Source organism: Ischnura elegans, unplaced genomic scaffold (genome assembly GCF_921293095.1).
Source record: "Ischnura elegans unplaced genomic scaffold, ioIscEleg1.1, whole genome shotgun sequence".
Taxonomy (NCBI): domain Eukaryota; kingdom Metazoa; phylum Arthropoda; class Insecta; order Odonata; family Coenagrionidae; genus Ischnura; species Ischnura elegans.
Genome location: NW_025791692.1, coordinates 1 through 5000, shown reverse-complemented (window position 1 = coordinate 5000; position 5000 = coordinate 1). Strand labels below are relative to the sequence as shown.

General features: G+C 41.9%; 1 non-coding gene across 1 annotated transcript in view; it reads right to left on the bottom strand.

The window, feature by feature from the left end:
• The window catches only part of LOC124173516, a 1857-nt gene extending 1677 nt beyond the window's left edge, over nucleotides 1-180 (bottom strand). Inside the window, exon 1 of the ribosomal RNA XR_006868589.1 lies at nucleotides 1-180. This exon is cut by the window's left edge and continues 1677 nt beyond it. This is a non-coding gene — a ribosomal RNA (small subunit ribosomal RNA).
• Between the last annotated feature and the right edge of the window lie 4820 nt (nucleotides 181-5000).

The following is a 5000-nucleotide window of genomic DNA, read 5'->3' as shown; positions in this document are numbered from 1 at the left end:
GAGGTTCATGTATTAGCTCTAGAATTACCACAGTTATCCATGTAAGCGTGGGTAAGATCCAAGGAACCATAACTGATTTAATGAGCCATTCGCGGTTTCGCCTTAAAGCGGTTTGTACTGAGACATGCATGGCTTAATCTTTGAGACAAGCATATGACTACTGGCAGGATCAACCAGGGAGCGCGTATCGTTCCGTTCCCCGCCGACATGATCGGTCCGAGGCCGCGCTTTTTCGATTTTTCGTTCCGTACCTTCTCCTCCGTTTTTCTTCAAATCAAGCCCACCGGTCACCGAAACGATGCGGGGAGAATCCCCGACGTTCCGAAGGCCTGCGCGCTTCGTTCGGTTAAAGGATTTCTCGAGTCGCTTTGCCCAAATGGCCAAAATTCAATTTTGCCGACCGGGGCCGAAGCACGGAGACCCTCGCGGGACCCGACGCGCTTCTTCCCCGTCGATCTTCGCTAGCCGGTGAGAGTCGAGTGACTCCACATAGTAGTCAAATAGCAGATGCAAGGGGAATTCGACTCTGGACCACACCGACGTCGACGCGGGCGAATTATCCGGCGCGGCCCAAAAAAGTTAGTCGAAAATGCCCTTTCTCGGGACTTAGTCGCGGGCCGCACCGACCCCCCCCGCAACCCTATAGGACGTTGTTTGACAATTATTTCCCTTAATGTTTACAGCTCTTGCGCACACTTTAAACAATTATTAACATTTATTTGACAGTTATTTAAGGGATTAAATTTTTTTTCCCGATTTTTACCAAACTCGCGGAACGAATTTTTTAATGCAAATTAGCGACTCCCCACGTTCGAGGACGGTCTTATGAACAATTTCACCCCTATTGTTATTAACAATTAAATTGTTTAAACAAAATCCCGCCACTATTTCCTACCAAAAAACCATTTTTCGTTTATACTGTGATATATATCTATTATCGTAGACGATTGACAACCGCTTGTGCAATTTTGACGGTTATTTTTGTTTATAACAATATTGTTTAAACAATTTCTTTCCTCATTCATGCGACAATTTTCTACGCAAATACGATATTTCCGTTCGTTATTACGAGTTAACTATCACTTGCACCATAGACAACCGCGCGTGCGGTTACAATATATATTATTGTTTATAACAATATTGTTTAAACAATTTCTTTCCTACATTTGTTCCGATACATTGATGATTTCTTCACATTTCCACTATACTTTTACCCCCCTGTCGCTTCAAAAATTCTAAATCGATGCAATTGTTCATGCCGACATTGTTTAAACAAAGATAAATGTTAATAACTTTAATGTAGGCATTATGCGTAAAACAGCTTTCTGGGACGCAAATGTAAGTCTGTGATGTCTTCCGACACTAATTGCAAATATAAATGCGCCCGAACTTACATAAATCCGAAATAATTTACACCTTCCGAAATATTTCCGAGTCCCGAAAAATTTCTAAGTACCGAAAATTTTCTAAGTACCGAAAAATTTCTAAGTACCGAAAAATTTCTAAGTACCGAAATTTTTCAAAGTCCGAAAATTTCCCATTTTCCAACATATACGGAATACATACGTAGCATTAAGGACTACGAATATTGTTTTCCTCTTTAAATAAGTCAGATTCTGTTAAATTCCCGTCCGCCTGATTGTCATACACAATTCCCTGGTATGCGAGCGCTACCCCGCAACCGGCCGAAGACCCGGGGTTCGCCCGCCAGCCGGAGGTGAGCTGCGGGCCCCCGGAGTTGAAGACTTACTGAACGAAATTTTTTAAGGCTCCTCATTTTCCACGTGAAGGAGCTTAGGATTGTTTCGTGTCCTGTAATAATTATGTTATGGGAAGGAATGCGGATAATTCGTAATTAATTTCCAGATATAAATTTTTTTTTCAACCTCGGAAATTTTTCTAAGTCCCGAAAAATGTTTAAGTACCGAAATTTTTTTTAGTACCAAAACCTTTCAACCTCCAAAAAATTGACATTTTTCCCTCATGCGTGAATCACTACAACGACTAATTACAGTTGGTCTGAGTCCCATTAAGGGACTAAAACCGTTTCCCCATAAGAAAAGCATTGGATCCGTGCAGGTGGTTTTTTCTTTTATATTTTAAAAATATTTCCAACGACCTCAGTGCATTCATATTACCAGAGTGTCATAGGTGAAAGTGTGGAGAATTTTTTAATGTCATACCTTTTCGACGAAGGCACTTCATCACCTTTCTTACGGATTTTTTCTCCGCCAAAGGCAGAGGTTCGATCAACAATGGACATCTCCGTGGCAACCACGCCATGATAAGCAGGCATGTTAGCATCATTAGCGTACGGGTAATGTACTCGGAGCACGCACAGAGGAGGAATTCGTTCTAATACTCGGTTAGACGTGGTAATACCTGAAGGAATCATACCTTGACCTAACTGCTTCACATTTCAAAACCAGCTGATGCAACGCCTGAGAGGTGGTGCGCCCTGCCGGCGGCATGTGAAGTACCTTCAAGGACATCTCGGCATCATGTAAGTAACGGTTCCTTGGCCCAAGAAATGAGGATTAAGAAAACGTCGTCACATTCAAAATTCTTCAGTGCTTTACCTCACATTGGTACATATTATTTACACCTGGGCAGTAAGTCACAGACCGTAAGGAATTTAATACGGGATAAGGCTGACGTTGCAAATGAAAATGTGTCACCTTTCCGGGTGCAGAATTCCACTGAGAATTTGAATGTACACAGTACAGACATCCGTCCGAATGGCCAGAGTTTTCATAAATGATGTAAGGACGTGGAATTACCTTCAGACTCTTCAGGAAGCCGTATGAGTCTCTCCTTCAGAATAGCATTTCAATCCGTGGAGAGAATTAGTCGTTCAATTTTTAAAAATTATTACAGCGGGCCTGTTCATTGCCAAATAATACAGTAAGGAGGACGAAGAAAAGAGCAATTTTTTAATATATATTTGCTGGCAACATATTCATTGCTTTCTTCCGTACCCCAGAGCAGCCCGCTCGCATCGCACGAATGCACGGCAGGAACTCATCCTCTTTGTGCTCACTTTTTTAATACTTCATGGATAAACAGTGCCCTGAAATTTCGGAATAACACATGACATATATTAAGGTACATAACCACACATCTGATATACGACCGAAGGTCGTGGGAATGGCTTGAGTGTCATAGCGGGACCACAAGCGTTTCTCCGTAAGGAAACCTTGGCATTCCGTGCAGGCCGTTACTCTTCGAATTTTTAAAAATAGTTACATTGGGCCAGGAGATATATAAATGGTGCAGTTGCAGGGTGTAAAGTATGAAGAATATTTACACACCATATATGTTTAACCTAGGTACTTCCTTACCACGTATAAAATGGTCAACGTGCAGTCAACCCCTGGGATCGTGAATAGGCCACCCGCATTACCCATAAGAAAAGCATTGCGAAGTCGACTCTAGCTTTCGACACCGTTTTCAGCACTGGCAAAGGGGATAATGACCTCATATTTTAAACACACATGCTTCATAGAATGATGTATTTCACCACAATATCCTTTTCCCGCCTCCTGTTCGTGAAAACGGCCTCGGACCTCCAAACGTGAACAGTTTTCATTCCTATAACAAATGGATTGGGAAACGTGCATAGGGTTTTTGTATGAATTTAAAAAAATACTTGTAATCGGCGTTAGACCAAGTAAATGACTGGGTTACAAGGCTAAAGGAATGAGGAATGGGAAATGATAATATTTTTCATTCATAGTGAATCCATAACGCTACTTTAAATTTTTCTCCAAACCCCTGGTTTCCTCACCCATATTCCCCGTAAGGAATGCATTGCGTGGAAGACTGATATTGCAACGACTAATTTTCGTACTTTTAATTGGATTATACCAATGGAATCATGAAGATACGTTCGAAATACATTTAAGGAAAGGAATACGCATTATTTTCCGGCCCCTGCTCGTGAAAACGGTTTGGGGGCCCTTAACATGTCATGGCCTTTCCCCATAAGAAAAGGTGTTGGATAGGTACCGTGCAGTGGGTTTTTCTATTAAATTTCAAAAATGCTTTTATTCACAGTTAGACCTACTAAATGACTGAGATGGAAGGCTTAAGGAATGAGGAGTGTTTAAGGATAATACTTATGATTCATAGGCAATCCAAAAACTTACCTTTGCACATTTCCAAACTCCCGGATAGCGCAGCCATATTCGCCGTAAGGAAAGCATGGCGTGGCAGAGTGATGCTGCAATGAATAATTTTGGTACTTAAACTTGGATTATTGGAACGTAATTTGGAAGGTTGATAGGAAATATATTAAAATAATGTAATACGCATTCCATTTTCGTCCATCGGTCGTGTAAACGGCCTCGGGGCCCTCAACGTGTCGTGACGTTACCCCGTAAGAAAAGCATTGGATCCGTGCAGATGGTTTTTCTTTTAAATTTTAAAAATATTTTCAACGACCTCAATGCTTTCTCATTACCACTGCATCAAAGGTTAGGGTGTGCAGAATTTTTTAATGCCATACCTTTTCGACGAAGGCACTTCGTCACCTCTCTTACGGACCTTTTCTCCATAAAAAGGGCAGTTTTTCTGAGGTTCGATCAACAATGGACATCTCCGTGGCAACCAAACCATAGTAAACAGGCATGTTAGCACATTTTGCGTAGGGGAAAGGTACTCGGAGCAGGCACTGAGGAGGGATTCCTTCTAATACTCGGTTAGACATTGTATTATCTGAGGGAGGCATGAGCCGTATGAGTCTCTCCTTAAGGGAACCGTAGCATTCCGTGAAGGCCGTTACTCTTCGATTTTTTAAAAATAGTTGCCATGGGCCTGGCGGTCTATGAATGGTACAGTTACAAGGCGTAAAGATTGAAGAATAGTTACATACCATACCTGTTTAACGTAGGTACTCTCGTACCACCTATTTAACCGTCAATGTTCAGTCAACCCCTGGGAGCGTGAATAGGCCACCCGCATTACCCATAAGGAAAGCATTGCGAAGTCGACTCTAGCTT